This window comes from Vanessa cardui, chromosome 1 (genome assembly GCF_905220365.1).
Source record: "Vanessa cardui chromosome 1, ilVanCard2.1, whole genome shotgun sequence".
Taxonomy (NCBI): Eukaryota; Metazoa; Arthropoda; class Insecta; order Lepidoptera; family Nymphalidae; genus Vanessa; species Vanessa cardui.
This window is the reverse complement of record NC_061123.1, coordinates 7898238-7908798: the sequence shown is the minus strand read 5'-3', so window position 1 is coordinate 7908798 and position 10561 is coordinate 7898238.

Below are 10561 nucleotides of genomic sequence, written 5' to 3'. Positions count from 1 at the left end.
TGTATTGTGTAGTGGTACTTGATTGATATAACTCGTCAGCCACCTGTTTGGATACTTACCAATGATAACTTTCAATGAAAATTTCTGTTTTTCTTGTATATACAATGTCAATGTCATATACGATACACTTTTGAATTATAATTGAAACATTTTTATTAGTATCCTAATCTGATGTAGGTCTAGTGTGGTATTGTGTAAGTTCACGTATTGTTTAGTTTTTTAGGCTTCAATATTTGTTTAAATCAAAAGGTTTACTGCGATAGTGTGGTATGTTATTGTTCTGGCTCGCTGCGCGGTGCGGAAGCAGTTTGGAATTATAATAACAGTTCACACAACGGACTCACAGCTTAGGTATAGAAACGAATGATTCGTTGTACTTGTTATTACTGTATTAAATTGTTAACTCTTTTTTATTGTGTTCATGTGCGTCCTATAAAATCTTTAAATAATTACAAAATTTTTGCTGGCTATTAAATCAAATAATTGGATGAAATTTATTCACTGTAACATTGCGTAAATGTTCTACTGTTGAACAAATGCTTCTTTCTTAACTCTTATAGAATTTTGAAATTCATCCTATGGCTAGATTTAATCCCACATGTGCCCGTGCAGGTTGGATGATTTATTGTTTTTATTCACGAGATGAAAATAAAAATACATACAAAATGAATTTTAAAAATCACAATACAGATGTGGCAGAATATTGATGAAATTAGACACATGCAGGTTGTTCTTACGATGTCTTCCTTCACCGCCGAGCACGAGATGAATTATAAACAATTTGTGTACAAGAATATTTAGTGGTGCTTGTGTGGGTTTGAACTCGCAATCATCAGTTAAGATGTACGCGTTCTAACCACTGGGCCATCTCGGCTTTCCATATTGATAAAAGAAAAATATTTCAAATGCAAACATCCATGACAGTCTCATCACCGTAGCTCTTGAACTCCCGTTCATTACACCTTTCTTTCTCATAAGAGTTGTAACAACAACAAAGGGTTCCTTATACAAACATCTGAGTTCAAGTTCTGAGAACGACACGCCTTTTGCCACTCCCGTGGAATGTGCAATTACTAGTCACAAATAACTATACTCGCAATAGATTCGGTTCGCGGTTTATACTGTACGAGAATTAATATTGCTCATATACGAACACACATTACATAATATATTATAAATGCGAAAGTGAGTCTGTTAATTAATTACGCTTTCACGTCTTAATCCATGTAACTCACTAATATGATTATGTTATTTTACATACTTTTATCAGAGATGCACGCATTCGAAAAAGGACAGCTTATACTCTTATAAACACAAAAAACTCTGACGGGGTAACTTTTTTATTAATTCATTGTTATTTAAAATGCAAAAGCTATCTCTATTGTTTAAATTTCAATTCCGTGAAGCAGTGTTTAATATTATATAGGGAGATGGGCAAATGTATTCCAACATACAATAAAAGTCGTACAGAAAATTACTTAGTATTATATAATAGCAATCAATGTGAATTTAATTTGTTACTCTTTACAAAGGAAGCGAGTTGCTCATTCAAGGTTACAATATTGTTACATGACCTTCACGCAGCCTGACTGGCTCTTTTCAATCCGTGGATGATAGAATTGCAATCAAATCAACTTAAATGTATATCATTAGACTATTCAATTAAATGTGCGATCCAATTTGAATGAATCAAAATTACAACGTCCAATTTAACTTTACTGTTCGTATCTGGGAATATCCTCTGTTTCTTAACAAAGATATAATTGAACAGCAATGTTGTTGTAGATCACATAAGATCGGAAACAGTTTTTATACAAGTCATACTAATATAAATATATACTATATTTATTCCGACTATCAAAGCACATCTGAAACAACTGATTTTGATTAGTCGAAATTTGAAACATAAACCCTATCATTTTATAATGAAAGTATCCGTCGAGAAAATATTTTTGGGCGTAAATATAATGTTTGAGTTTTTGTGAATTTTAAAATGAATATAAAGGTAAGTTTTCTTTGTTTATTACGTTCGAATAACGCGAAAAATTAATAACGTAAACGTGTTAATTCATTTGTACATAAGAGTACGTGTGGTAGGCCTTTGCCGTCAGGTATGTGTCTCATCAGATATTCTACCGACAAACAACAATATGCGTGTTTCTTGCCGTTTCATCTTGCTATTTAGGCTGCTTTCTGTAACGCGGCGATAGTGTTGAAATATAGACCACATTAAAATGCTTTATTGTAAAATTTTACTGAAATGCAATACATTTCACTTTAATAAATCAAATGACATTTATTGTATTCTATTTGTTTTAGTCTCAGTGCAACAAAACCATGAGGTAAAATCTGAAATTAAATTTCTGTATCATTAAGCTTAACTTGGTACAGGATAAAAAAACGTATTTAAAATAGTATTCACATGTGTTTATTAAATGATTTATTCTTCATATAATATGTGTATAATGTGTGCTGTTCGATGTAATCTTCGTTCTTCACGTGTGTGTATTTTTAATTGCAATTATTAACGTGACGTTAATCTTATACCATAATTACACAACGTTAATACATATATGATCCATAAAACATTGAATTTACTTGAGTCAAGTATAATATTGTTGTTGTTTGTTAAGTTTTCATTAAAAAATCATTTGAAGTAGTAATTTTAATAGTTCTCTTAAATTTTACCTTTATTAAGATTTATTAGCTATCGAAGTCCTAAAGCATTGTGATTTTGGTATTTAGTAAAACTGTAAATATACCTAAAAAGAGTAAGTTACCTGTGTTTTCTAAAAATATCAAAATTAATCAAATATACCACCTTGTTAAAGTAATGTAAACTTAATGTAACATATAAAGTTCACTTATATTGAATTTAAATTGTAATATGTTAACCAGGAAATTTATTAAGAGTGTGTATCCCACGCCTACGGTACACAAGTTTATAATCACAGTCTAAATCTAAATGATATCATACCTGATCCGGGTCGCCTTGATTACTCGCCATTGTTTTCGTGTCGCTTTTAATTATGATGAAAATTTGGCTCTTTAAAGAATAATTACTACTTATATTCTAGTACTTGAAGCTGCGGTTTTACATATGCTAAATTTATAAAAATTACTTACTCTGAACAAATCGTCAATACATTTTACCTACACGAAAAGTTTGATAAAAAAGGCTGGCAAATGTGCTTCCCCGAGACTCAAACCTTACCAATCTAAACGGTTCAGCGATTTGAACGTCAAAACGGTAACATACAGAGTAACCTTTGTAGTTATAATATTCATAGAGATATAAATATATTGTACACGTGTTTATTACATCTCTATACTAATTGGAGTGATTGCTTAGGAAATATGTAATATCATTTATATAAGACATCATTTTGATGCGATGTGGTAGACATATACCCATATCCAAGTTAGGTACACAGGACATTCCGTCTGACGGAATGTAGTTTTTATAATTTGTTACATAGGTATGTTTTAATCGTATATTTCAAATGAAAATGTGACATATCCTTAGGAATCATAATATTATTTTACCTACATCAGTCAAAAGACATTTTTGACGCTAAAAATATGAGAATCCGTGTTAAAGAATCTGTTCATGACACTTCTAGTTCCAGTTTAAAGAAATCGATAATCAATTCATATTTTTATTCAAAATAGATGTTTGGATATGTTTATGTATCGAGAAGTCAGATTTTGGATTAGTTGTAGGAGGGGCTTATAAAATCTTAATTTGAAATTGTCGACCTCGTTTTTCTGTATGTAAAAAAGTTTGAATTTTTTTTTTGCGATAACTGGACTGCGTCGTGATAAAAGAATTATACTTAATGCTTGTGCTCTATGTTCCTTCACTTATGCTTTAAATTTTAGGTCCTATTTATTTTTAACCTAACGTTGATGGGTATTGTGATATCAATTTTGCTCTTTCGTTAATGAAGCGCATTCAGCATGTTACCTACATAATGTCTCGAGTTAGATCGCCGTAGTAAAAAAAAAAACATTCTTCCGCCATCTTCTGTTTTTTGTTAATAATGACCGGACTTTTTGAAAGTTACAAACATGCAATTCGATGTTTATGGTTCTACTTATCAGCTTGAGTAGATGAAAGTAGTAGTGGTGGTAGTTAAATACTATTTATAATATTAAGCATATTATTTTAGTCAAAGAGTAATACTTAATTACATCTACAAGAATTGAACACAATAACAAGTTATTTTTGATAATGTATAATGATAATTTGTTAACTAAATTACCAGACGGAATAATAATGCAAGCTACCAGTTTGACAATTGTTATACAGATTGCACGGGACTATGCAAAGTAGCAAGTGACTAATAACACAGCAATCTATAACCATATAGAGTGAATAGCGAACGTATAACTATACATACATAATATAACATAGATGTAGTGTATATATTGTATCGGCTTTTGTATTTACAGAGGAAAATTTATTTTAAGTGAATAGGAAATCGTTAAGGCTCTTAAATGCTTATTAAAATAAATCATATATATAGCACATAATAAATCATACATATCTTTGTTTCAAAAATAAATTATTTATGTACCTAATACTACTAACTTAAGGGGCACCTCCTTGTAAGAAAAAGGTATTCAACCACGCTGTTCCATGTGGGTTGATTGGTACAAATGATGTTATGTTATCTAATGTATGAAATTTTGCTAACGATGATTTCCTTGATCGGCGAGTGTCAAATGAAAAAACTAATTAGGTATATGGGAAATATGCGGCGTTGGCCACAATCTTCAGTTCAGATTAACGATCTAGTTGTTGCTTTCGACTTCTTTCGTTTTAGCAGTTGGTCGTCAGATGTTAAGCCGTCGTTGGCCTTCCTTAAAGTTCAAACTTGCTTCATAACAAATTTCATTAAATTCGGTTCAGTGATTTAGCCCTGAGACAACAGACAGACAGAATGACTTTGGCATTTATAATATTAATATAGATAAAGTACTTTAAACCGATATAATTGCATTAAGTAATATTAAACGTTTATTCAAACATGTGTGCATACATTACAGTTTAATTCTCATGTAAAATTGTCTTTCTATTTAACATATTCTCGCTAATATGGTTACTATTTAAAAATACACGAGAACGTTATACATGAGTTTTCCATCAGCGGTACATTTACAGCGATGTCGTGGGAAAAATTTACAACTATTGTTTTCTCTGACCTGCAAACAGACGTTTTTGTGCATAATGTTATACCGTAGTTTTGAAGCTTTGAGTTATACCGTTTTGAATTTTCAGCCATATTTAATTTTTTTTACATTCATAATGTTAATTAATTAATAATATTATTTTTATTACATTAATAATAGAATTATATTGTTATGAAATGGCATACAAGATAACAAAATTAAATAGGATTTTTATACCTTAGGGTATAAAGAGTGCATCAGTGGGTGCTCGCATTCATTTGTATTTTAACAGTTCAATTTCAAATTTTGAGAGTTACAGCACGCAGTCTCAAAATTTATAATTAATAACATTGTATCAGTGAGAGAGAATAGCGGTGAATTACAGTGTACAACCTTGCAAATTTCGGCGATTTTGAAATAAGTTGTGACACCAATATCTATAGTTTCTTTTTTGCTCTTTTTACTTAAATAACGTAATTGAATTAACATTATCACGGTCAATCAAACGGTAATTAGACCAATTGTAAACAAAATTGACTCGATTGTAGTTAAAAGCTCAAAATCGAATCTTGGATAATTATAATACATGCGAATGCTCATCTGTCAGTCAGGAGGTCTAGGTCTTTATTACTGATAAAGACCTAGACCTCCTAGCTGGATATAAGGCTGCAGTACATGAAGTCCTAGGTACAAGCCCAAAGCCTCGGGAATAACTTAAGGCTTGTTGGTCCTGCGTTTGAAGTGTTTTTGGTCGTGTTGGATTTGCCTTCGCAACGGATTATAAAAGTTAGGAAATAGATGATGCACTTGTTTACTATAGTACCTATGGTGTACCTGAACTTCTTTGAGTCGTTCACTGTGTCATATTATACACACTGTCAGGCTATACACATAATCTAATCACAGATGGTTTTATTGGGTAATAAAACTTGTCTATATATGACTTATTCTTATAATGATGTAACATTTTGCCTCATAACCTATATTTTATATAAAGTATAAACGTATATGGTATTTGCTATTATTCTATTTTGGGATACTTATTTCTAATTAAAGCTGAAGCCGATTTTATATAGACGAAACGTTTGACGTTGACGTTCATTGAAATTTTGATATTCAAACCTTTTGATCACGGCTTTTGGAATAAAACGCTGTGGCTGATGAATTTTTGAAATTTACTATCAGATTCGGAAAGTAGATTATATCGAGAAAGAACCGGCAAGAAACTCAGCATTCACTCCTTCCTACCATTTTATTACAATTTACTAAAATACGATTTAATTAAAAAACCGACTGCTTTGTTTCGTTTCATTTCAAATTAAAACATTAGCAAAGGGAGGTTTCTACGATTCAATTTACACCTCCTCACCTCTTGATTACAGCGGCGAGAGTCCTTCACAATGGTATACAGTTTCACGATGGGAACGAGGCAGAAGTTCCACTCGAACGAGCGCTATGATGCCTATCGACAAGTGTCATATCACCGTTATAATTACATGTACTTACGTAGCGCCCGCATCCGATTGCTATCGAGACTGTGTGAACGTTTGTTTATAAACGAGGCATTAAAAATTTAAATATCATATTGGGAATATGATCGATAAATTATCTGTATGTCTGTTGCTTATCATGATGTTTAATTCTGGATATATATTCTTATTTAAAATAAATAACCTCTACAATTATTACCATCATTATCATTACATAGTATAAAACAAAGTCGCTTACTTCTGCCTGCTCCTATGTATGTTTAGATCTCTAAAATTATCCAACGGATTTTAATGCGGTTTTTTTTAATATACAGAATGATTTTCTAGGTAGGTTTTTGTATATATTACATGGACATTATACTAAAGAAACAATGATAATTTTAAATGTTTCTAATGTGATGTTGTAAGTAAACAAATTCTGTAGTATGTTGAGTATCACTATTGATCCCGTGCGAAGAGTCGGATTTAAAGGTCTGGAGGCCCCCGGGCCACAAAGCAGTGGGGGCCCTAGACAGACAGAAGCGTGAACAACCTAATAATTATATTATTATGAATTAATTACTTTTTTGTTTCTATTAGTAAGCAATGATATATTTACTTGTATCGGTAACTTTTAAAATATTAAATAATAACGTGATTATAATTTGACTATATATCGGTATTTGTTAACTCGCTGAAAACTGTGGCCCCCACTAATGTGGAGGCCCCAGGGCAGTTGCCCCGGTTGCCCTCCCCTAAATACGGCCCTGCGTGCGAAGCCGGGCGGGTCGCTAGTTATATATAAAATATTAATTTCACACAGGCGAATAAACGTGTAAAACTTAGTTATTGTAGGTTATAACGGCTATTCGCCACGACTTAATTCGCATTAAATTATTTTTTTCCGTAGGACCTGTGTCTCTCCGCAAATCCCGTAATTTATATGCGAATTGCATTACGAACGGTTCAGTGGTTTAGTCGTGTTGGTAACAAACAGACAAGAATTAATTTCGCATGTATAATATTCAGAAGTTATTTTAAGAAATTTGAATTGTCTTTTTATAACAACAACTTATAATACTCGTAACTGTTGATAGATTATGAAAATAATGGCGTGTTTATAAATTCATTCTCAATACTTTATTTCTAACGTAAAAATAAATTCACATTTTCGATTCGAACAGGTATGACCTTGGTTATGCTTCAAGCTTATTTAATGCTGATTTATAGCTTCACGCGGAATTGATTTGAAACAGATTTAAACAACAGCTTGAACATATAGCTGGAAATGAGTATTTTTCTTTCGATCTACAGTTATTTTATCCTATTAAATAAAAATCTATAGGAGTCTACGCGTTCTTCAACCATTTATCTGATTGTGATTTACTTTAGTATGTAGTTCTGATTACGCCTGTCAAGGTGGCCTAAAAAAAGCGAGATTTTTCTGTCTATATTTGTACTATACAAATGTCGTTTGAAGATACTTATTTTATCTCAAACATGGGATAATAGCATGTAATGGATAACAACCAAGAAATCTCTTTATATATATATTTATATAAATTCGTTACAAAGTACATCATATTTAAATAACAGCCAATGTCATATGATATAACTAAATTTTTTCTGACTACAAAAATTTTTTCATCTTCAAAGTCCTGTTAAATATAATTAAATTTTCCAGCCCTAAGGAGCATTGAAATACCAACGCAATTAAGGACCCTTGAAACAATTTACTTCTAATTGTTCTTGTTCATTTTGCCCGCAGACTGTCTGCGATTTCCCTTTGATGTGACGGAAAAAAAAGGAAATTTTACTCCAATTAAAAATCATTTAATATGCATAACAACTTTCCCAAAATTATAAACCGTAGTTGACTTTGTTAGATGTTCTTGTTAAATTGTATACAACGTTTGAAAGATAAACAAAGTAATACAATAAATAGACAATTTATATGTTAAGTCGTTTTGAATGGATCACTGTTTTATAAGTTTTTTGTCTACTAAACTACACCTATATTACATTTATTGATGACTAAAGCCCGTATTCCAAACCAAAGTTATGAGGATTCACTGTGCGTCCGAACGCTTATGGCTCGCAATTTCAATTCATAAAGGGTACTTGAGTGATGGGCAATACTGTGTGTCATTTGAAGGGACGCTTGGATAAAGTTACTCGACAGTTATAAATATTACGCAACGCAAAGTGTCGATCGGTGGTAGGGAAGTTGTCGAGTTGCCGTTTTGTTTTACACTTCAGATTATTTTATACAATAAAACTTGTTCGCAGATATCTGCAAAGATGATAATTGATATTACATAATGAGAATGTTGATGATATTTCATAATAAATCAAATACAGATTACAATGATTTTGACGACCTCCATAGTCGAGTGGTGTGTACTCCGGTTTTCATGGGTACACCTCTGCGGTCCCGGGTTCGATTCCCGGACGAGTCGATGTAGATTACCATTAGTTTTCTATGTTGTCTTGGGTCTGGGTGTTTGTGGTACCTTCGTTACTTCTGATTTCCATAACACAAGTGCTCTAGCCACTTACATTGGAATCAGAGTAATGTATGTGATGTTGTCTCATATTTATAAAATAAATAAATAATAATAATTCGATACTTTTACACTCCTTGTAAAGATCCTTTTTTACTTCAAAGTTTGAGGATCGTAATAAAATATAAAAATTAATATTCTTTTTAGATTAATATTTATTATAATTCAAACAAATAATCTCTATATGTAGTTAATATATAGTTAGTACCCATAGATATGCAAAATCTGATATTGTTGTAGCTGGCTCGTGAGCTTAGTGGCTAGTTTAAGCCTGCAGATCCTGAAGCCTAACCAGAGCGGGCAGGGCATACTTTAGTGACGTACATTCTGATATATTGCTTAATTGTATTATAATTTCATAGGACGTTTATTATGTAATCCCAATCAAAGAATCCGATCTATTACTTACATTAATGTGATCACATCGAAATGACTTAAACTCTTTTTAATTGGTAGTATCACTTGTAATACACTACACCTTGTTAGGTGTGGTGTAGCCCCAAGCAACCCTCATCCAACCCTAGACCCAAGCTCTACCAAAAAGAGCAATACTACTTTTTAGTTAGCCGTGATGACTAATTACTACATTATGATTATTATATTATGAATGAATTTCATTAAACTGTTTCAATAACACTAATATTATCCTTATTAGTGACGCATTTGTCATTGTTTGTAGTTATCATTATTGCGATACACGTTGCGGTCTCAATACGTGTATCGTAATGAACGTATTATAGAACTAGCTACATGCCCGACATTGTTTGGAGTATTTATTTTATACATGTCTGTTTTTTATCTTTAATATAATAAATAAAAAAAAACATTTGCTTGCTTGTACTCAACTAATAAATTGATGGATAAGATGATTAAAGTAAAAGTAGCCCGGGCTTAGGATATAGGAATATATATATACATTTTCAGGATATTATGTAGACTGTAACGTAGTTGCAATACAGTTGCAAATACAGACAGCTTTATGACTTAATACTATAAAAAATATGTGTCACTCCAAATAGGTTTTAATTAACTCATGCTTCTTTGTCTAGTTAAATAATCAATAGTGTTAATAAAAACTGCCTATCGCTCTCAATACACTGAGCTCAATTAATATACCGTTATTCCTTTTTTCTTACGAACTTGTGATGAATTGACAATATTTATAAAGTAGAGTAACAGCTTGTAAATTTCCCACTGCTAGGCTAAGGCTTCCTTCTCCCTTGAGGAAGTTTGGAGCTTATTTCACCACGCTGCGTTTCTTCGCGATGTTTCCATTCACCGCCGATCACGAGATGATTAAAAATAGCGTACACAAAATAGTCACAAGAAAATTCAGTAACGCTTACCTGGCTT